Raw genomic sequence first — 25199 nt, forward strand, 5'->3', positions numbered from 1 at the left:
TTGGACCATAAAGAATACTGAGCACTGAAGAATTGATGCTTTTGATCTGTGGTGTTGGAGAAGACTCTTGAGAGTCCCTTGGATTGCAAGGAGATCCAACCAGTCCATCCTAAAGGGAATCAATCCTGAATATTCATAGGAAGGACTGATGCTGAAACTGAAACTCCAATATTTTGGCCACTTGATGCAAAGAGCTGACTCATTTGAAAAGACCCTGATGCTGGAAAGATTGAAGGCAGGAGAAGAAGGGAACAACAGAGGATGAGATGGTTGGATGGCATCACTGACTTAATGGATATGAGTATGAGCAAACTCTGAGAGATAGTGAATAGCAGGGAAGCCTGGCGTGCTGCAGTCCATGGGGTGGCAAAGAGTCAAGACGTGACTAAGCGATTGAACAACAATGTGGGGAAGGGAATTGGTACAAAGGTGGTCAAAAGGTACAAACCTACAGTTAAAAGGTAATAATGAAGGATGTAAGGTACATGATAAATATAATTAGAAATCAACACAACATGTAAAGCAATTTTCCACTAAGTACAAACTAGAAAAAAAATCAAGAGCTATATGATATAGCTGTTGTCAAGGCAGTAAAACCTAAGAGTTCTTATCACAAGGAAAAGATGTTTTGTTTTTTACCCCTTCCTTAATTTTGCATCTAGTTGAGATGATAGATATTCACTAAATATAGTTTTGTTTCGTCACTGAGTCATGTCCAACTCTTTTTCGACCCCAAAACTAGTCCACCAAGCTCTTCTGTCCATGGGGTTTCCCAGGCAAGAACACTGGAGTGGGTTGGCGTTTCCTCTTCCAGGGGATTTTGCCAACCTAGGGATCTTACCCGTGTCCCGTGCCTCTCCTGCACTGCAGGCGGTTCTCAGCCACTGAAGCCATCGGGGAAGCCCAGCCAGTTAAGCTAGACACATGTATGTCAGGAATGTGAGGGGTAAAGTTAGCTGCAAATTCTTGCCACCACATGACTTTTACTCCCCCCTCCCCTTGAATCTGAACTGGTCATGACTTGCTTAGACCACTGAAATGCAGCAGAAGTCATAATTCTACCCTCGTAAGTTCTTAGGGCTGGGCCTTCAGAGATATAAAATTGTAGATGCCTTCATGACAGAATGCTGCTTTTGGAAGCAAGATGTTGTATGAGAGGTCTGACCACCTAAGTTGCGAGGAAGCCCAAGCTAGCCACATGGCAAGAGAGGGGCCACGTGGAGGTCCTTCCCGACCTTCCTTTGTGCCCAGCCTCACTTAATGGTCACATGCAAGAGAAGAACTACCCAGACGCACCTTGCCTGGATTCTTCATCCACAGGATCTTGAGCAAGTAAAACAGGGTTTGTTGTGAAAGCCACCAGGGTTTGGGCTAGTTTATTAAAGGTAACTGAACGTGAAAACACGTGTATAGCACAGAACCCAGCACTCCTTGGAAGCCGGCAGTAGTAAAGGAAATGGAACTAATGACTGATTTTGAAATCTTCAAGGGAAAATGTATTTCTGTGTTGCTTTTTTAAAAATACCTGTTAAACACTGTATTTTTTTTTTTAATATTATTTTATTAGTTGGAGGCCAATCACTTTACAACATTTCAGTGGGTTTTGTCATACATTGACATGAATCAGCCATATAGTTACATGTATTCCCCATCCCGATCCCCCCTCCCACCTCCCTCCCCACCCGACTCCTCAGGGTCCTCCCAGTGCACCAGGCCCGAGCACCTGACTCATGTATCCCACCTGGGCTGGTGGTCCGTTTCACCATAGATAATATACATGCTGTTCTTTCAAAACATCCCACCCTCACGTTCTCCCCCAGAGTTCAAAAGTCTGTTCTGTACTTCTGTGTCTCTTTTTCTGTTTTGCATATAGGGCCATCGTTACCATCTATCTAAATTCCGTATATATCTGTTAGTATACTGTAATGTTCTTTATCTTTCTGGCTCACCTCACTCTGTATAATGGGCTCCAGTTTCATCCATCTCATTAGAACTGATTCAAATGAATTCTTTTTAACGGCTGAGTAATATTCCATGGTGTATATGTACCACAGCTTCCTTATCCATTCATCTGCTGATGGGCATCTAGGTTGCTTCCATGTCCTGGCTATTATAAACAGTGCTGCAATGAACATTGGGGTGCACGTGTCTCTTTCAGATCTGGATTCCTCAGTGTGTATGCCCAGAAGTGGTATTGCTGGGTCATATGGCAAACACTGTATTTTTTTATTGGAGTATAATTGCTTTACAATGACCACTGTTTCTCAGCCTTCAGCCGAAGATCAAAAAATAGTATGAGAGCTTCCCTGGTAGCTCATTGGTAGAGACTCTGCCTGCCAATTCAGGAGACATGGGTTCAGTCCCTGGATTGGGAGGATCCCCTGGAGTAGGAAATGGCAATCTGCTCTAGTATTCTTTCGTGAAAAATTCTGCAGAGGAGCCTGGAGGGCTACAGTTCATGGGTCACAAAAGAGTCAGATATGACTGAGCTACTGAGCACACAATTGCTTGTTAGTTAGTTTCCTAATTCACGTTAGTTCCTGCTACACAACAAAGCCAATCAGCTACATGTATACATAGACACCGTCCCTCTTGAGCTCCACCCCCATGCCACCCCATGCATTTTGTTTTGAAGAGAAAAATACTTGCAGAAATAGGGGGTTTAACTAACCCCTAACATTAACTATCCACTTTACTGTATCCTGAGTAAATGAAACATCTACTTTTTTTAAATTTACAATGAATTCAAGTGAATACACACGAGATTTACTCAATACAATATGCTTCTGGGGTTGAGATTAAAAAAAAATGTAAAATACTTAAGGCCTGTTACACTGAGTAAGAATAGTGTTTGAAATGGAAATGATGTATAAAATTATAATTGGATAGTGGATAATACTGCAAGTATTATAACTTAGCATACACTGGCATAGAACCACATAGACTAGAAAAAACAAAAAAGAAGTGAAATTCGCCAGGAAACTATATGGGCAGAAATGTGTTTTGAGCCTGATCTTTAAAAAAAAAAAGTTAGGATAAAATTGGACAGTAGAATCGAGGGGAACACCAAGAGAGTATCAACATGGCAGATTTCTAATACGAACTAAAGATGAAAGAAAAATAAAAATCAATAACTTATTTAAGTCAGTTTAACATTTCTAGACACCACTTTAGCCCAGCTGTGCAGAATGTAATTCAGCCTGGGAAATATTTCTTCTAATGTTTTGTGGTGGCGAAAGAGAAGTGTGAAAGGGGAAGAGTGGTCATTTCAAAGGAACAATGCTATTTAGGCTCTGTTGGAAGGGGAAAGAGTATGAGAGAACAAGCCAAATGAAACGATAAGCAGAAACAAACATGCAAAACCTCTCCCAAACCAAAACCCCAACCAACCAACAAATAAACTAATAAAAAATACAAAGAAAAAAAGGACTACCACAGGGGCACCTTGCTTTGAACTAATTACTATGATTGTCTGTGTGTGTGTGTATATATTGCAACGGTAAGAATTTTAATAATTCAGGTGTCCTGGAAAGAAGGGGATTAAAATTAACTCTGTAATGAAATTTAAGAGCGGAAGCTGCTATTAAAATGAGAAAGAAAATGGATGTGAATTTTCTCCACATGACGTTTTTCATGGTTTTAAGATGACCGTTAAAACGTTTTAAGATGATGTACAGTCACTGAGTCCTGTCTGACTCTTTGCGGCCTCAAGGTCTGTAGCCCACCAGGCTCCTCTGTCCATGGGATTTCCCAGCAAGAATTCTGCACTGGGGTGCCATTCCCTACTCCAAGGGAGCTTCCAGACCGCAGGATTGAAACCACATCTCCTGTATCTCCTGCATTGGTGGGTAGATTCTTTACCACTGAGCTGCCTGGAAAGCAGTAAGTACCTAGTAGCAAATTTATTCTTGGTAAATTGCTGTTCAGTCGTTCAGTCGTGTCTGACTCTTTGCAATCCCATGGACTGCAGCACACCAGTCTCTATCTGCCGGAGCTTACTCAAACTCATGTCCTTTGAGTCAGTGATGCCATCCAACCATCATGCCCTCTGTCATCTCCTTCTCCTCCTGCCTCCAATCTTTCCCAGCATCAGGGTCTTTTTTAATGAGTTGGCTTTTTACATCAGGTCGCCAAAGTATTGGAGCCTTAATTTCAGCATCAGTCCTTCCAGTGAATATTCAGGATTGATTTCCTTTAGTATTGACTGGCTAGATCTCATGCAGATCAAGGGACTCTCAAGAGTCTTCTCCAACACCACAGTTCAAAAGCATCAGTTCTTTGGCACTCAGCCTTCTTTATGGTTCAACTCTCACATACATACATGACTACTGGAAAATACCTATGCTAAAATTATCTATTAGGAAAATTTAGAAATACTTAATACTTTTGGTCTTTTCATACTGTTCATGGGGTTCTCAAGGCAAGAATACTGAAGTGGTTTGCCATTCCCTTCTCCATGGGATCACGTTTCGTCAGAACTCTTCACCCAAGACACAGACCCGTCACAGACCCGTCTGTGTCTTGGGTCACTATACGACATGGCTCAAAGTTTCATTGAGTTAGACATTGGAAAAGACCATGACGCTGGGAAAGATTGAAGGCAGGAGGAGAAAGGGATGATGGAGGATGAGATGGTTGGATGGCATCACCGATTCAATGGACATGAGTTTGAGAAAACTCTGGGAGTCGGTATTGGACAGGGAAGCCTGGTGTGCTGCTTCCATTGGGCCACAAAGAGTCGGATACGACTGAGTGACTGAACTGAACTGAATACTCTTGGTTACAACGGATAGGCAAATTAAAACCAGAATGAAATACTGCTTCCTATCTACTCAAATGGCTATGTTTAAAATACTGACACTACCAAATGTTGACAAGGTTGTGAAGCAACTGAAACACTGATATATTTTTATGGAAGTGTAAAACTCTGCAGTCACCACGGAGAAAGGTGAGCAGGTATAGTTTCTTATAAAATTACACACACAGCTACTCAATGGTCCAGAAATTCAAAACCTAGGTATTTTCCTAAGGAAAATAAAACAAAACACACATAAGAAGACTTGTACAAGAAAGTTCTTGGCAGCTTTGTTTATAGTAGCCCCCGAATGGAAAGAGTCCAGAGGCTCAACAATAGGAAAATAGATAAAAATTTCTGTGGTTCATTCATATAATAGGATGCTGCTAAGTAATGAAAAGGAAAGAACTAGTGGTACCTACAATAGCAAGGATGAATTCTAAAGTTTCGTGCTTAATAAAAGAAGATTCATGGAAAATAACACATGCTTTTTGCTTCACTGAATATGAAATTCTTGAACAGGCAAAACTAACTGATGGCAAGAAAGCACACACACACCTAAGGTTGTCTTTGAGAGAGTGGGATGGAGATATACAGGTTTACTGGGAAGTGGCATGAACCAACTTCCTGGGGTGATAGGCAGTGTCTATATTTTAACAGAGATTTGGTTGCATACCTGTGTTGTTTATTAAAACATGATGAATAGTACACTTAAAATTTGTGCATTTCCTTGCATATAAACTGCACTTCAAAGGAAAAATGGGAACTGGAAAAGAATATTAAACTCTAGTTATTGACATGCTTGAGGTATTTTGGGGGAAGTGTACTTAGGACAGTGATTCTTTTGAAATGCATAATAGGCAAATAACATTTGTTATACAGAAAATAGCATTTGAATAGAGAAATGGATAGATGAATGCATGTGTGAGATCAAATATATTAAACTGTTAGAGGTAAGATGTAGGTGGTGGGCTTGTGAATGTTCTCTGTAAAGTCATTTAAAAAATCTTATCTGTACATTTAATATTTTCCATAATTAAACATTAGAAAATAATTGAGAAAAGAAGGAATCCCATATTCTTGGCTCCAACATGTTGTGTAGTGCACCTGAATGGAAAAAGCAAATTCCCCAAGTAAAGGGCATATCTAATCTAATCCAATGGATAACTGTATAATAAATAAATGCACAAGTGTAACATAAATCAATTATTGACAATTTGCTTGAGATGGTTTTTCTCCAATATGAACCCAAACAAAATACTCTATTTTACTACAGAAATAGCTGAGCTACTTAGTGTTATGAGACGAATATCTATTTTGGGTGATGTTCTCTTTAGGGGTAAGGGGCAGATGTTTTAGGCTCCAAGGGCCATAAGATCTGTATCATGGTTACTGGACTCTCATGTTGTAGAGGCCATCATAGACAACAGCTCAATAAATGGGTGAGGCTGATCTCCCATAAACTATTCACAGAAACAGGCAACAGGCCATATTTGGTTCTTGAACTGTCACTTGCCAATTCCTGTTGTACTGGGTTGGACAAAAAGTTATTTCAGTTTTTTCTATTACATCTTATAGAAAAACCCAAACAAACTTATTGGCCAACCCAATATTTGAAGAATTTTCATAACTGAATTATTCTGCAACCTTGTATCTCAGATTTTATACTGTTTATGATGTAAATACTGGTTTCAGAGAGTATATTCAACTAGTCAACCTTATTTTTTTCAACTCTCCTAATTCAAAAAGGTTTTCCAGGTGGCTCAGTGGTAAAGAATCTGCCTGCCAATGCAGAAGATGCAAGAGACACAGATGCAATCCTTGGGTTGAGAAATGGCAACCCACTCCAGTATTCTTGCCTGGAAACTTTCATGGACAACGGAGCCCGGCAGGCCACAATCCATGGGGCCAAAAAGAGTCAGATATGATTGAGCATCTGAGCATAATGAATAATTCAGACAACTTTAGGAATACAGTTCTATTGTCTGACTACTTTTTTTTTCTTCAGGATACTCTTCCGGTTGGGTCTGCTTGGGGACCCAGGTCTTGCTTTCTAATTCACTGGGTGTCAAATGTTCACATGTCCTGGTGCTTGAGTGTTAACTAATGTGAGTTTTATTATTCACTAAGCTGCTGCTGCTGCTAAGTCGCTTCAGCCGTGTCCGACTCTGTGCGACCCTGCAGACGGCAGCCCACCAGGCTCCTCCATCCCTGGGACTCTCCAGGCAAGAACACTGGAGCGGGTTACCATTTCCTTCTACAATTATTCATTAAAGGATGAAGCTAAAACAATAGTATTGGATATAAGTAGGAGGCGTGTTGAGAGAACTGAGTAGGAGAAAGAAGACCTGGCTGGGCAGAGTAAGGGCCTTCAAATGAATTGCCTGTCCAGGGAGAGCAGACTCATTCCTTTCACTGAGCTTTAGTTGGTGCTGGGGAGGGGGGAGAACCAACCTCTAATAAGACCTAGCTCCTGCCCTGCAGGAACTAGCACTGTGGGTCACCTTCTGGTAATAGGGCAATGGATAGCAGGTGGCTAGAAGAAAAACATCACCCACTAAAGAAATCTTCTTCCAACTACACAGCCTTCTGATCGGAGTTTTACACTGGAGATGGAGTAAGCTCACCATCCTTGGAAGTAAGCAAGAAACAAATTACTCCCAGTTAGGCCCCCCTGCTTATTCGAGCAATGTCTCAATTAGGACTAAATCCAGAATCAGATGCAGAGTCATAATTTACAAATTTAATTTGTTACTGGAAGAGAAAATACCAGATTTAACAGATTATATTAGTAACAGGACCTTACCATTCATTGTGTACAATATTTGAAGATATTTTTACCTTTACCAACTTTTTCTTATCTAGAATTCAGCAAACTGCAATGATCAGTTCCTTTGCAAAGGCGTTCATTAAATTCTTTATGTGTGACTGATTTATTAAAGAAGAATGAAATATTTGTAAACCACCTGCCCCTTTATCTCAAATTAGGGGTTAAAATTAGCTATGTCATTTAGAAAAGGGAACATAAAATTTCACTCATTTTTTTTTTTGCTGACATTTTCAAAATGACACAAATGAGACTGACTGCTATCAAGCTCTCTTAGTTCCCTGCTATTGACTCCTTTATAAATTGAAAGATGAAAGTAATGGAAATTAAGTAACAATTCAATTAATCAATATTGTATTTTATTTGTTAGTTCATTAGTCATGCCTTAAAATTTTAACTTATGAGTGAAAATGATGGATATCTAAAAATATGGGCTAGTTTATTATATTAAACCTACCCATGTTTGAAGCCATACATTTTCCTAACATTTTGAAATAAATCCACCATTCGTAGAAACTGTACAGGGGTATCAACTGGAAACTCTGAAGCACTCTAAAAACTCAATAACGTACTTGTCAATATACACAAGTGCAAAATTTACTAAATTATTACTATGTATTTTAGCCTTTTTAAGACTGAGCCAATTAAACTGCTTCCTTATGGCTTCCCTGGTGGTTCAGATGGAAAAGAATCTACCTGCAATGCAGGAGACCTGAGTCCAGTCCCTGGGTTGGGAAGATCCCCTGGAGAAAGACATGGCAACCCACTCCAGTATTCTTGCCTGCAGGATCCCATGGATACAGGAGCCTGATGGGCTACAGTCCATGGAGTCGCAAAGAGCTGGACACAACTGAGCAACTAAAACTTTCACTTTTTCCGCTGTTTGTTTTATTTAATGCTGAGTATGAGTAGCCCTGTGCATTCTTGATTGTTTGTTTTAATCACTAAGTCCTGTCCCACTCTTCTTGTGACCCCATGGACTGCAGCCCACCAGGCTCCTCAGCCCATGGGATTTCCCAGGCAAGAATACTGGAGTGGGTTGCCATTTTCTTCTTCAGGGGATCTTCCCAGACCAGGGATCGAACTCCTGTCTCTTGCATTGCAGGCAGATTCTTCACCACTGAGCCATCAGGGAAGCCCCCTGCAGTCACGATAGCGGTTCTTCATTCCTCGTACAAGAAATCAGGTTAGATTTAGAGATTCATGGCTTTCTTCTGAGATAGTATTTTCCAAAGAGGTAACACAGGTTCAGATCCTCTAGCATCCTCTTAACGTGCTTCATCTGTGCCCATCAGCGTGCCCATCTCTGGAGGGCACGAAAGATAATAAACAGCACTCCTTCTCTCAAGTTGCTCAGGAATCAGCGAAGAGAACAGGCTTGTGTTGAGACCAAGCCTTGGATATGGTGGCATTAGAAGCACAGTGTTGGAAAGGATTTGGTGTGAAGGAGGAAAATGCAAAAATGTCCAAGAAGAGATGGCATGGGAGATGGATTTTATAGCTGATTGGGGAACTTTGGACAAACAAATAGTGGGAGAGTGATTACAGCTGGGACTGAGCGCATGAAGCAAAGAGAATGTTGGGATAAGTAAAGCCCTAAAGGGCCGGACAATATCCTGGTGTGCCCGAAGCAAAGAAGGTGCCTTTAAGAAGGGGCAAGAGGGGTGGCAGACGATGCTCCCAGATGATACATTGGGAACAATTTCTGACAAACCCCAAATGGCACATTTGGCATTTATTCTGGAAGGTTTCCGAGCAATAAAATGGCTGGATTAAAGAAGACTGTGGGAAGAATTTCCCACAATCAACTTCACATGAGCATCACCAGCTTACAGGTGTCTAGGCCACGTCTGAGGCACTAGACCTCAAAATTGGTACCTGCGTGGCTCACTGCAGATTCAGTACCAGCTGTTCTGCTCTATCTCAAATTAGCAACCTCAGGGTATGTGAGCAGTGTATGCGGCAACATGAGGGAGGATACGGTGGTCCATTCACAACTGATGCCGATGAGGTTTGGTTGGGGAGGAAGGTTAAGATGATCTCAAGGGTACAGAAAATAGCCGGATGCATAATGTTGGGACGAACATACAAAACTGGGGAAGTGAGATCTTTAACTTCAAAGGGCTTTCAGTACCAGTATGGTAAGAATATACATTCTTTATAGTATATTGAGAATATTCAACTACCAAAATACATGTACTTCAGCTATTTTTTTTCCATTTCATTCATTCAATTAATCAACACATACGTATGAGTGTCCACACTGTTCCAGGTACTTTTGGAAACCAAGGATTCAATGGTGAGCTGATAAGGAGGTGCCTCTGTTAATAGAAAATCCACATGGAATGGACAGGGTCTGTGGAAGCTTCTGGAAAATAGGTAAGGGCTTTCCAGGTTCTAATACATGAACTACCTATTCACGTGTTAGAACCATGGTGTAGAGAAAAATACAAGGTCCCATAGCTCAACTGGTAAACAATCCACCTGCAATGTGGGAGACCAGGGCTCAATCCCTGGGTTGGGAAGATCCCCTGGAGAGGAGAAAGGCTACGCACTCCAGTATTCTGGCCTGGAGAGTTCTGTTGACAGAGGAGACTGAGGCTACAGTCCCTAGGGTCACAAAGAGTTGGACACGACTGAGTGACTTTCACTTTTCATATTAAAAATGTATACTCAATTTCACAGTCACACTTGCTAAAAAGTTCTGAGATTTAAAGAATGGACAAAGAAGCAAATAACTAAGAATGAACATAATCCTAGTTAATCTTAGTGATCTGTGCTTTACAAAGGAAGAATGTTTGGATGGTCTCACATACAGGTAAATGATTTCTTTGCATTATCACCCATGTTGTTATTACATAGCCCAGTTGTTGTGTGTGTATGCTCAGTCGTGTCTGACTCTTGGTGACCCCATGGACTGTAGCCTGCCAGGCTCCTGTATTCATAGGATTTTCCAGGCAAGAACACTGGAGTGGGTTGCCATTTCCCTCCGTAGGAGATTTTCTCAACCCAGGGATAGAAACCATGTCTCTCCTGTCTCCTGCCCAGTTGAGATCAGATGATTTAATCAGCATGTAGAAAAACACGATTTAGCTCTTTCCCAAAGACATGCTTCAATTTTAACTTTACAAGAAGCACAGTACATAACTCTGCTTAAGGGACTTGCTTCCTTTATGGAAAATCTAATCTACATATAATTCTTCTCTTTAACCTTTATTCCCATTCCCAGAGCAAGTGAATATAGCTGTGGAAAAGTGATTACACCTAAAAGTCACATAAGTTCAATAACTTGCGATAGCTCTTAATGAAACAGGGAATGCTGGCTTTGAGATTTAAATCACACCACCATGGTTGGTATGACCTACAGCTAGCAGCAGTCACACCTTCTCCCACAGGGAGAATTTCCCTGACAAAGAGGACAGACAGCTCAATAACGAGGTCTCACTTTCTGTGCTAGCCAAGCTTGGGACCCAAAGTATGGGCTTCTCAGATCTCTGTGGCCAGCCATGCATTTCCATGCTGTTGAGCTTGAACATCAAGCCATGTGATGCTTTTTCTGGTCACCATTCACTATGGGTAACTTGGCATGAAATCATTTCTTAGGCAAATTAAGCCTAGATGGCAGAGGATTCCTTTGCAGGAATCCTGCAAGGAGGGTCCCTACAGGCTTTAACAGTTACACAGAGGGGGTCTTCTGCCCGTAAGTTAGCCAGAAGCTCTTGGTACCCTCATTGGTCAAAAGGGGGAAGACAAAGACTATTTCCCTTTCAATGGTTTAATTTCTTATTAATATATGTTAGTCACTCAGTTGGGTCTGACTCTTTGCGACCACATAGACTATAGCCCACCAGGCTCCTCTGTCCATGGGATTCTCCAGGCAAGAATACTGGAATGGATTGCCACTCCCTTCTCCAGGGGATCTTCCTAACTCAGGGATCGAATCTGGGTCTCCTGCATGGCAGGCAGATTCTTTACCGTCTGAGTCACCAGGGAAGCCCAAATCCATGGAAAAGAATGGGATAAATAAAGTGAATAGAAGCAACTATTACTAATAGGAGAACCAAACTGGGATGTTATTTGATAAAGACTAGAAGGCTGGATTTTTAATAATTATGTCAGGACAATAGGCATAAACCAACCTGTTCTGAATAAACCAGGAACAAAGTCTTCTCCCCAAAATTAACCAAAACTTAAAGATTTCATTGTTAATATTCAAGTAAAATATTATTTAGATGATGACTCATTCTAACACATTTCCTTTTATCTCTACATATTCTTTCCTTAATTTTAATGTGTATTAAATAGCAACTTTGCAGCTATTCTGTTGTTGTTCAGTCACTAAGTCTTGTCTGGCTCTTTGTGACCCCATGGACTGCAGCACGCCAGGATTCCCTGTCCTTCACCATACCCTGGAGTCTGCTCAAACTCATGTCCATTGAGTCGGTGATGCCATCCAAGCATCTCATCCTCTATCATCCCCTTCTCCTGCATTCAATCTTTCCCATCATCAGAGTCTTTTTCAATGAGTCGGCTCTTCACATGAGATGGCTGAAGTATTGGAGATTCAGCTTCAACATCTGTCCTTCCAATGAATATTCAGGGTTGACTTCCTTTAGGATTGACTGGCTTGATCTTCTTGCTGTCTTCACCAGTCACAGTTTGAAAGCATCAATTGTTTAGCCCTCAGTCTTCTTTATGGTCCAACTCTCACATCCATACATGACGACTGGAAAAGCCAGAGCTTTGACTAGATAGACCTTTATCGGCAAAGTCTCTGCTTTTTAATACACTGTCTATTGTCATCCTATTTATGTAACTTATATGCAGAGTACATCATGCAAAATGCTGGGCTGGATGAAGCACAAGCTGGAATCAAGTTGGCCGGGAGAAATATCAGTAACCTCAGATACGTAGATGACACTACCCATATGGCAGAAAGTGAAGAAGAACTAAACAGCCTCTTGAAGGAAGTGAAAGAGGAGAGTGAAAAAGCTGGCTTAAATCTCACCATTCAAATAATGAAGATCATGGCATCTGGTCCCATCACTTCATGACAAATAGATGGGGAAACAATGGAAACAGCAACAGATTTTATTTTCTTGAACTCCAAAATCACTGCAGATGGTGACTGCAGCTATGAAATTAAGAGACGCTTGCTCCTTGGAAGAAAAGCTATGACCAACCTAGACAGCATATTAAAAAGCAGAGACATTACTTTACCAACAGAGGTTTGTCTAGTCAAAACTATGGTTTTTCCAGTAATCATGTATGGATGTGAGAGTTGGACTATAAAGAAAGCTGAGTGCTGAAGAATTGATGCTTTTGAACTGTGGTGTTGGAGAAGACTCTTGCAATCCCTTGGACAGTAAGGAGATCCAACCAGTCCATCCTAATGGAAATAAGTCCTGAATATTCATTGGAAGGACTGATGCTGAAACTGAAACTCCACTACTTGGGCCACCTGATAAGAAAAACTGACTCCTTGGAAAAGATCCTCATGCTGGGAAAGATTGAAGGCAGCAGAAGGGGATGACAGAGTATGAGATGGTTGGATGACACCACCAATTTGATGGACATGAGTTTTAGGACTCTCTGGGAGTTGATGATGGACAGGGAAGCCTGATGTGCTGCAGTCCATGGGATTGCAAAGAGTCAGACACAACTGAGCGACTGAACTGATGCTTGTCATAGCTTTCCTTCCAAGGAGCAAATGTCTTTTAATTTCATGGTTGCAGTCACTGTCCACAGAGATTTTGGAGTCAAAGAAAATAAAGTCTGTCATTTTTGTCCATTTTTTCTCCATCTCTCTGCCATGAAATGGAAAAATTTGGTTTATCCCCTGCACCAAAATTTTCTGCAAGTGATGCTTCATTTTATCTCAAGCTTAAAAAGAAATGATGTAGGTTTTTATTCTCCTCAAGCTCAATTTTACTTTCCCAGACAACTAGCAGTAGTGGGCTGTGATAGGTTATGATCCTAGTGTGTGGGATTCTTAAAACTATTTAATAAGACAGGCAATTTACCTTGAGAATATTGGAATTCCTATGAAAAGCTCCGAGCAAATAAAACGTACTTCCAAATTCTTAGGTACTATTATTGGATGAGACCATGTTGACTCTAGACAATCCCCAAATGAGAAATATTGGGAAATAATCTAGTCTTATATTCAGAAATTGAGAAGGCTCAAATATATTTTAAAGTGCAACTACTATTTGGAAATGTTCACAATTGCAACATTATAAAATATAGATACTGATATTCAACGAAAAAAGGATGTTAGGAGGCTAATATGTATATTTTTATATATTCATGCTAAAGTAAGTATATATTGGGAAAATATTATGCAAAAACAGATATATTCTCTCTCAAATTGAAACTTAACTTCAAGAGAGCATGGATAAAGTTATTCCTAAAGCCCTATTATCTATACATTTGTCAACTATCTTTTAGCTTTTACATGCTGAGCACATTAGTATGCAAACAAATGTAATGTGAATATAAGCATGCAGAGTGAGAATATATATTTGTCAAAGCCTAATTATCCTTCAAGAAATGATATAAACTATAATGAAAATACCCATAGTCCCCGGAAAGATAGTGTTTTGGATTTAGAAGACTATGTTTTTGTTCATCTAGAGAGCTGAAAACATAATGTATTTTAGTTATATTGATCATTTTTAAAGGATAATGGTTTTCTGTAAAACAAAGTTTAAAAAAATGTGACATCAATATCAGCTTGGGAATTAATTGTGTTTGTCACTGAAATGTGTCATAGCATTAATAATGAATAAACCAGTGACATTTAGAATTTTTCTCACAACTATGCATATGATCCTGTAACATTTAATTTCAGTTGCATAGAGCCGACATGCTATAGGTGTAAAAACTGCTCATCAAGCTGTTTATTACTGAGCTCATTATATTGACAATTAAAAACGAGAAAAACAGTGCGAATCTCCAACAAGGGGTGGGAGCTGGGGCAACAGCTCAGCTCTGTTACCACGTCTGGGGGAAGTCTATCAGTCAAACTGTCTTCTTCCTTAATCATCAGTTAATGTGACTATTAACAAGATATTTTCTCCAATATGTGCTTCCATTAGCATAATTCTGGGCCCTAATTACCATATGCTTTTTTTCATCTTTAAATATCTGACATAAAAATTGCAGTAGCAAATAGACCCATGTGGCTTTCTAATCTAGTCTTTTTCCAAACTTGTCAGGGATGACACTCTTTTATGTGCCTTTTAAGGCAGTTTCTTTTGATTACTTCTTAAGATTTAAAAAAAATAAAAGTAATACACATTAATGTAAAAAGTAAGAAATTCAGTAAAGTTAAAGAAATAAAATCACATTAATCATATAAGTCAGAAACAATCACTGGGAATGTTTCATTGCATTTTCTTCCTCTATGATCCATTAACGTATATGATATTTTATTTTATACGTCACAGAATTAAAACCAGACTCCTTTTTCACTTGCCGCTGTTTTGTTAGCATTTCTCCCAGTCTTTGGCTTGGACACTATGAAGAATCTGCCTGCAATGCAGATGTCCAGGTTTGACCCCTGGGTCAGAAAGATTCCCCTGAAGAAGGGAATGGCTAGTCACTCCAGTATTCTTGCCTGGAGAATTCCACAAACAAAGAAGCCTGGCAGGCTACAGTTCATGGGGTTGCAAAGAGTTGGACACGACTGAAAAACTAACACTTTCACTTTACCCTTTAAAGAAATAACTGTAACAGTTACCTAAAGGAAATCAGTACTGAATATTCATCAGAAGGATTAATGCTGAAGCTGAAACTCCAATACTTTGCCCACCTGATGGGAAGAACTGACTCCTTGGAAAAGACCCTGATGCTGGGAAAGATTGAGGGTGGGAGGAGTAGGGGACAATAGAGGATGAGATGGTTGGATGGCATCACTGACATGATGGACATGAGTTTGAGTAAACTCTGGGAGTTGGTGATGGACAGGGAGGCCTGCTGCGCTGCAGTTCATGGGGACGCAAAGAGTCAGCGACTCAGTGAGCGACTGAATTGAACTGAACCAGTCCATTATAGATGTACTAAAACATTTTAAAGTTACTCTATTTTTGATCATTCATTATTCATATTTGATCATTGATTGTATATTTACTTTAATAAAAGCTATAGATATATCAGTATATAAGTATAAATGTATATTATTATTATAATTAATCGTTGTGAAATTTTGATACTTCTCCTTAATCAGATTTCTAGAGGTAGTATTGTGAAGACAAACAATAAAACTCTTTAGGTGTTCTTAATTAATTTCACAAATTCTATTCCCAAAATAGTTTTACAATAGTTCATCTATAGGTCATATGAAGCTTTCCAAAAAAAATATCAGTTTTGTATTAAGATTAAATTACACAACAAAATACAAACTGAAAAGTCTCAATAGGTCAACTTCCTAATTTCATAAAATACATAGGAATACATAAGATCAATAAATTATATACAAATTAAGTCCAAAAATATTAGAATGTTAAAAAAATACTCTGCTTCCCTTACAAAGCACACAGTAAATCTACATTTCTGTTATTCCTATTGGCCTCAAAAGAACTATAAAATTAATTCTCCATAATATTAAAACTCCACATGTGCTGTGATCAGTCACTCGGTTGTGTCCGACTCTTTGCGATCCCTCCAGGCTCCTTTGTCCATGGAATTCTCCAGGCAAGAAAACTGGAGTGGGTTGCCATGCCCTCCTCCAGGGGATCTTCCCAACCCGGGATTCAAACCCAGGTCTCTCACATTGCAGGTGGTTTCTTTACCATCTGAGCCACCAGGGAAACCCATGAATATTGGAGTAGGTAGCCTCATCTCTTCTCCAGGGGATCTTCCTAACCCAGGATTTGAACTGGGGTCCCCTGAATTGCAAGTGGATTCTTAACCAGCTGAACCACCATGAAAGCCCCAAACTTCACATACATACATATAATTGGCTGAATTTGCTTTTTTTCTGATCAAACTCAACTTAATTTAGCAAGAGAAAACAATTGGATTTTTCACTGGTTTGTTGTTTCCTTCTTTATAATGCTCCTTATAGGTAAGTTTGACATAACGCCAATAATTGTTCATCCTTTCATGCCTTTAACATTACAGTATCTCAAATTTGAATCTAGATTTTATGAGTGTAAAAACTCCATGAATCTGTTCTTTTATTTAACAATAGCTGACTACTTATGTATTCTAATGAAGAGATATCCATGGAATACTTTTCTATAACTTACAAGAAACAACCATGAAAAAGGAAGGTGTAAATACATCTACATAACAGTTACAGTCTATTTGGTCCAACATATAGAATATGGAAAAAAACACGTATGTCGTTAAAATAGTTTGTGTATTGATATTTTTTCTCCAACTCATTTGTTTTGGTATAAAACTATATAGGTTAAGATACAGACTGATATTGGATAGATTGGCAAATTAGGATTTCTTATTCATGTACCATAGATTTATTTAATTTGTTTGTTAAAGATTTGGCTTAGTGGCTCCTTATTGGGAAAATAAAATTAACACTGACACTGAACAAATATGCACAGAAAATTAACGGCATTAGATGATTAGATACAAGACATAATAACTAAAAGATTCCTCAATCACGATTGGTAGAAGAAAGAAGACTTAGTCTGAAGAAACTTTAAGATTTCCCTATTGTGCATACCAAATAGTTTTGGAAAATGCGTTTCTCTCTGCTGAAGACTCACTGCTCAGGGGGTGAATGTACAGTAAATTCAGAAGTAGTGTGTTCTGGTTTTGAACCTAAATAATTTCTGAAAGAAAAGGACTTGAAATAGCATAACAGGGAGGAAGAAATAGCTTATGGAACTGCAATCATGATATATATCATGATGGATTTAGACAAAGTATATATTGATTTATATCCACACATGAAGAAAAGCCACTGATGTGACCCAATGAAAATACACTGGGGTACAACACAAGCCACAGTTTCTTTTCTTATGACAACAAATCCAGACTCTGACTTCAGTCTTCACATAGGTAACATATTATTATTATCTTATATTATTCAATATATGATATACATATATCATATATATGTGTGCTTAGCTGTATCTTCATGTGTATATATATGTATATATATATATATACATATATATATATTTAAATTTCTACTTATGGAATTTAAATTCCATAAGTAGAAATTAGCTTCTAAACTTTTATATTTATTTCCCTATTTTTGATGATCTATTTTCTTACTTGTCCTTACATTCCCTTAAGTTATATACTGCAAAACCCTAAGAAAAACTAACCAAATATGACAATTTAAACAATGAGAATGTGACAACTGTACAACAAAGGAAATATTTTTCATTTGGAAATCACAAAAAAACAGGTTCAAGTTCAATCCGTTAGTTCTCCACAGCATAAATTTGAGTATGATTTTTAAGCATTATAATAAAAAATTTAATGGGTGGGCTTAACAAAAAGCACGCATTGGACAGACATAGGTTTCCTTTCATTTAATCCACTTATTCCACACTGACACCAGCTGTTTATTGGGTGCTTAGTAATGGCATGACTTCATTTACACATATGGATGAATAAAGTGATTAATTACTCTCCATCAGTAGTGCAGAATATTGGCTTTGTTTAACTCAGCTCATTAACAGTAACTAGAAAAAGCTAATGGATCTACCCCAACATTGACTTAATGCCAGAATTCATGAGATTTAAGACACAGAAATAAGTAACGGACAAGTCAACAACTGATATGACACACCGTGGAAGAGAGACGGAGTACTGGCAAACTGCTGTCACCTAATAACTTCAGGAATTAGGTGGGAATAGTGGACAAAGCATTTTCTCTTCTTTAGAACCAGATACACTGAAAAGTGTTCACAAAAATATGAATTTTCCTGACAATGCCTTAAATGACTCAGGTTAATAACAGGAGGACAGTTGTGGATACTCACATGAACAAAGCAATTCTATAAAACACTGGTCACTGAAATGGCCCCAAAAGTATTAAATTCAGTTGTTCTAGGGCATCACTGGCTGTGCTAAGAGCAGCGGGAAATTAGGAGCGTGAGATGGGACAGGTCCATGTGTTTGAAAGAGTGACAGTAAGTAGCTGACCAGTCCTGGGAACGCGGTGGTTTGTAGGAGCCGTGTTCTCCTCGCTGGTTTGAGGTGACTGCTGGGGGCTGTGGACGGGCAAGGCGGGGTGGAGCCCTGAGGGGAGCTGAGGTCCTGTGAGCACGGTGGGTACACTCAGGGGCATAGGTAGGGAGTCTGAATGGGAGAAGAACTGCCAAGCAAGAGCGTGCTCAGGGTAGAGAAGTCCCATTCAACCGCAAGTAAGCTTGAGGGATCCGGTTGCCACAGAAGGCCAAGAGGACTGTCGCAGTTTCCTATAGCTGAGAGAAAATTGTGTCACAAGCTGGGTGGCTTATAAGTGAAAGTCACTCAGTCGTGTCCAACTCTTTGTGACCCCATGGACTATATAATCCATGGAATTCTCCAGGCTAGAATCCTGGAGTGGGTAGCCTTTCCCTTCTCCAGGGATCTTCCCAACCCAGGGATCGAACCCAGGTCTCCTGCATTGCAGGTGGCTTCTTTACCAGCTAAGCCACCAGGGAAGCCCAAGAATACTGGAGTGGGTAGCCCTTCCCTTCTCCAGGGGATCTTCCCAACTCAGGAATCGAACCAGTGTCTCCTGCATTGCTGGTGGATTCTTTACCAACTGAGCTACCAGAGAAGCTTATAAAACCATAGAAATGTATTTTCTGAGTTCTATAGGCTACGAGAGCTAAGTCAAGGTGTCAGAAGGATCAGGTGTCTCAGGATATCCCAGAGGGGATCTTTCCTTTCCTTTCCTAGTGTCTGGCGGTTGCTGGCCATCCTTGGCATTCCTTGGTCTGCAGAGGCATCACTCCAGTTCCTGCCTCCAGTCCTGACATGGCGTCTCCTGTGTGTGCCTCAGGGCCCACAATGTCCTCCTCTTATAAACACACCAGTCTCATGGGGTATGGCCTGCCTCATCCTAACTTGACTACATCCGCAAAGACCCTATTTCCAAATAAGGCCACACACGGTTTCTGGGGTGAGGACTCTGACCCGTCACAACAAGAACTAAATAGCAGGCTGAGCCTCCATTTCCCTTACGTCTTTGAGAGCTGGGGTTCTGAGCGGAAGAGGCTTCTCGGTGCCTCAGCGGGGACTGGCAGGCGGGCTTCGCCACACAGGCTCTGTTTGCTTCTCCTCACCTATTCCTAGGACTCCCACACTGATGATACAACATGACTGAAGTTCAGTAAACCAACAGAAAAAAATATTAATATTTGAAATAGTGAACGACCAGCATGGCATGGGCGTCAGTCACTGACGACGGTCACCATAAATGCTGGAACACAGTCGAGGGGGCCATTTGTCCTTTTTAGCTGCAGAGACATGGAGAAAAGGAGGGAGGTTACTGCGGAAAAGTCAGGGGGTCCTGGCCCTAGCTCGCAGTGGATGGCTGAGACACAGTCAAGGCAGATGGCTGCTGTCACTCCACGCAGAATTGCGGTGATATTTTGACAACCCACTTGGCTGGCAAGGACCGCCAGAAAAGCATGGGCCAAGGAAAGAGTTTCCCCTCTTTAAAGGGACAATGCCAACTAAGTAAAAATGCTTGTGATTGCATCCCACGAATCTTGATCGTTTGACATACTAGTTATTTATATTAACTAATGAGCTGATGAGAGATGGTCTGATATATACAACTATACCACATTCAATTTTTCTAAGGATGAGCTTGTCGAAACTGGGTGGTGAAACTGGCCCCCATATCAAGCCATGAGCAATTTTTCTGGGAAGCAAGAGAAGGAAGAGGGAGGCCAAGTCTTCTGAAGGTGGTAAGGAAGGTGATGGGTGAGTCCCTGTGTGGAATCACAAAGTGGTAATTTTATCCCCACTGTGTACTTTCAAGACTAGCCATGCTGGACTTCCCTGGCTGTCCAGGGGTTAAGAATCCACCTGCCAGTGCAGGGAACAAGGGCTTGAGCCCCGGCCCAGGAAGATTCCACATGTTGAGGCAACTCAGTCTGTGCACCACAACGCTAGAGCTTGCGAGCCACGACTACTGACGCCTGAGCACCTAAAGCCTGTGCTCTGGAACAAGAGAGGTCGCGGCAGTGAGAAGTCCACGCCCTGCAGCTAAAGAGTAGCCCTCTGCTCACCATGGCTAAAGAAAGCCCGCACACAGCAAGAAGGAGCCAGCACAGTCAAAAATTAATTAATCAATTTATTTAAAAAAAGGATTAGTCATGCTATCTGGTTGTTACTATTGCTGACACTGTGTAAACCAAATGATTCATAATGCCTAGCAATAAAGTGAAAGTGTTACTTGTTCAGTCATGTCCAACTCTTTACAGCCCCGTGGACTGTAGCCCACCAGGCTCCTCTGTCCATGGAATTCTCCAGGCAGGAATACTGGTGTGGGTTGCCATCTCTTTCTCCAGGAGCTCTTTCTGAATCAGGGATCAAACCTGGGTCTCCCACACTGCAGGCAAATTCTTTACCATCTGAGCTACCAGGGAAGACCACCTAAAAATAACATACAACTCTAACAACAATTGATACGTGATCTAGAATATCAGTACTTTGAACACTGAGCTTGTGGATTTTTATGTTCAGTTCAGTCGCTCTGTCGTGTCCGACTCTGCAACCCCATGAATCGCAGCACGCCAGGCCTCCCTGTCCATCACCAACACCCAGAGTGTACTCAAACTCAAGTCCATCGAGTCAGTGATGCCATCCAGCCATCTCATCCTCTGTTGTCCCCTTCTCTTCCTGCCCCCAATCCCTCCCAGCATCAGGGTCTTTTCCAATGACTCAATTCTTCACATGAGGTGGCCGAAGTACTGGAGTTTCAGCTTCGGCATCAGTCCTTCCAATGAACACCCAGGATGGATCTCCTTTAGGATGGACTGGCTGGATGTCCTCGCAGTCCAAGGGACTCTCAAGAGACTTCTCCAACACCACAGTTCAAAAGCATCAATTTTTCAGCGCTCAGCTTTCTTCATAGTCCAACTCTCACAACCATACATGACCACTGGAAAAACCATGTTAGGTTTATTAAAATTATTTTAAAATTTAGTTAATATTATTTTTTAAATAATCAGTAGGTGACAGGTGGGCTATATCTGTCCTTATCCATGAGTTAAGAAAACAAAACATAACAGTATTATGCTATTTCAAAACCTTCAGAGAAATTAGATGTTTTTGCTTTATTAAAATTTTATTAGTGTGTTTAATTTTGTTTTGTTTTTGTATTTTAACAAAATAGGATTATTTTGGTTCTACAAGTGCGATTATAAGAATGAAAGTAAAGGCACCTAATTTAAATTTTTTTGTTTTTGTTTCATACACTCAAGTGGCTTTGAAGGTAGAAAATGCTTACCCATCCATTCTTATTCTTGACTGACCTATAATTTTTATTCCTGTAATTTGAGCTCTGAAGCTAACAAAGCTCAACAAATGAAAAAAACAACACAATTGTTTAGGTATCTAAACTTTTCATTTAAAATAATTCTAATCAAAACACAGTTCAGAGAGAGAAAGATAAATACCATATGATATCACTTATATGTGGAATATAAAATATGACAAAAATAAAGTTATCTAGGAAACGGAAACAGACTCACAGAAATAGAGAACAGAGTTGTGGCTGTTAAGGGGAGGGGACAGATTAGAAGCTTGTCACTAACAGGCACAAACTATTATATGTAGAATTGAATAAACAACAAGGTCCTACTGTAAAGCATGGAGAACTGTAGTCAATATCCTATAATAAGCTATAGTAAAAAAGAGTATGAAAAACTATATATATATGTGTGTATATATATATGTAGCTGAATCATTTTTCTGTACCCCAGAAAGTAACACAACACTGTAAATAAACTATATGCCAAAAAACCAAATTTTTAAAAACCACAATTCATTTTTCTTGCTTATTATGAGGTCAAATGAATATTTTTAATGCTTTATAAAAATACCATTTGTTTTTGTTACGGTTAATGACATATAATACGATTCTTTATAAGAGAGAGCTAAGCTTTTGTCTCATGAGCATTTCATTGCCCCTGTATTTGAAGGCAAATTAATTGATCAACTGTTCCAAATGAACGGGGTATCAATGGGAAACTCAGCATGCTTAGACTTTGTCAGTGAGCACAGGAAACTACGATATCCCAGGTAAAACTCCCTCTGTTCTTGGCCACTGTGACGCCCATGAGATTAGGATCAGTTCTTTATCAAGTAGCTGATTTCTCCCATCTAAAAGTGGACAAAGACCTAGTGGCCTTATAGAGGCTGGGCCAACAGAGAACTATGACGTGGAGACAGAGGTCATGCGCTCACAGGATGGAGACAAGGAGCACAGAAAATCGGACTCTGAAATCTCTGGTCCCTAAAGATACATGGAGTCAAAACCAACCCTGACTGTCACTTTAAGAGAAGTAAGATACTGAATTAATTTGTTGTGTTGGTTAGTTCTTCTCTTACTTGCAGCTAAACACACCCTAACTAATACATTATTATTTTTAGATGTCCCTTAAGTGCAATATGAAGTTGTATTATTTATTGCCCTGTCACCTGTTATCTGTCTCTTTCATTAGAATATACTTTTCTTGAGAGTGAAGATAGTTTTTTTTTTATGTATATATACACACATTTAAATATATATATTTTAACATTATGGTTTATCACATGATATTGATATAGTTTCCTGTGTCATACAGTAGAACATTGTTGTTTATCCATCTTGTATATCAGTTTGCATCTGCTAATCCCAAACTCTCAATCCATCCCTCCCCTCCTTTGCCTGCCCTTAGGCAACCAGACATCTGTTTTCTATGTCTGTTTCTGTTTTGTGGATAAGTTCACTGGTGTCATATTTTAGATTCCACATATAAGTTACATCATATAGTGTTTGTCTTTCTCCTTCTGACTTACCTCACTTAATACGATAATCTCTAGTTGCATCCATATTGCTGCAAATGGAATTATTTTGTTCTTTCTTTGGCTGAGTAGTATTCCATTGTGTATACATACCACATCAGAGAGTGAAGACAGTTTCTATCTCGTCCAGTGCTCTATCCCCAGTATCTACCACATGTGGCACACAGACATTGTAGACTGAATGTACAACAGCTTCCGTTGCATCCAATAAATAAACTGTCAGTCCAGGGAACTCACCACCTTTACAGTTGCCTGAAAGAATGATCTGCTACGGTTTTGTTTTGAGAGATTTGGAAAGAGTGAGTGATGGGAAAGCCCTTCTTTTTCTGAGTTCTTCATAAAGAGCTGGTGTGTCTAAACTGACCTGCACATCTCATGTCCACACTCCTTGCCTTCTGCAGATCTGGCTTCAATTTACACATCATTTTTATAAAATAGGTTACTTCCTACACGTCTATGATATATACTGTAAAGTTCACTCACAAGATTCTACCCTTGGGCTGCCATACTTGTCAAATTTGGATCAGTCAAAGATGCACTGGCAAATTCTATCATAATCTATAGGAGACATTACTCTACATGTCATCCTAACAATTTCTAGGACTCTGTAACTTCTCCTGTGATGGTGTCAGTGTGTAAAACTTGAAACTCTTATTTTTTAAAAACAGTTTATTTAACAATGTTGTGATAGTTTCAGATAGACAGCAAAGAGACTCAGCCATACATATCCATATATCCATTCTAGCTCAAACACCCCTCCTATACAGGCTGCCACATAACACTGAGCAGAGTTCCCTATGCTAAATAGTAGGTCCTTGTTGGTTATCCATTTCAAATATATGGGAAATGCAGGTTCAATCCTTGGGTCAGGAAGATCCCCTGGAAGAGGAAATAGCTACCCACTCGAGGACTCTTGCCTGGGAAATCCCATGAACAGAGGAGCCTGGCAGACTACAGTCCATGGAGTTGCAAGAGTCAGACATGACTTGGCAACTAAACCACCACCACCATTTATCTTTAATTGAGGGTTAGTTTTGCATTTTCCTTATTAAATTATATCTAAGATTTTATGCATATTCTTTTTTTCTATTCCCTTAGGATAGACTTCTGCAAAATGAATTAATCAGTCAGTGCTTGTAATCACTTGTAAGGAGAGCAAACACATTGCCAGTTGAAAAGCTGAGACTATGTTCTTGCCCTACCCGTAGCTTATGAGAGTATTGGAGGTCCCTGGATCCAAGCCAGCACTGGGTATTACAAAGTGCATATTTCTCAATTTTGTAGGTAAAATTGGTGCATCTTCTGGTCGTAGTCTGTTTGGACTGTTAAAACAGAATATCTGAGACAAGGTGCATTATAAACAACAAAAACATGTTTTGCAATTCTAGAGGCTGGAAGCCAGAGATCAAGGTGCCAGCATGATCTGCTTCATGATGCTCTTTCATTGTAGAGCTGTTTTCTTATATCCTTACATGGCAGAGAGAGGGAGAGAGGGTTAGAGAGCTCTCTGGGGTCCCTTTTATTAGGGCAGTAATCTCATTCATGAAGGCTCCACTTTCATGATCCAATCACCCCAAAAACCAC

At 39.9% G+C, this 25199-nt stretch overlaps 1 protein-coding gene across 1 annotated transcript in view; it reads right to left on the bottom strand.

Annotated features, from left to right (window-relative positions):
- The window catches only part of CTNND2 (catenin delta 2), a 1077052-nt gene that overhangs the window by 504173 nt on the left and 547680 nt on the right, over nucleotides 1-25199 (bottom strand). The window lies entirely within an intron of this gene.

Source organism: Muntiacus reevesi, chromosome 14 (assembly GCF_963930625.1).
Source record: "Muntiacus reevesi chromosome 14, mMunRee1.1, whole genome shotgun sequence".
Lineage (NCBI taxonomy): Eukaryota > Metazoa > Chordata > Mammalia > Artiodactyla > Cervidae > Muntiacus > Muntiacus reevesi.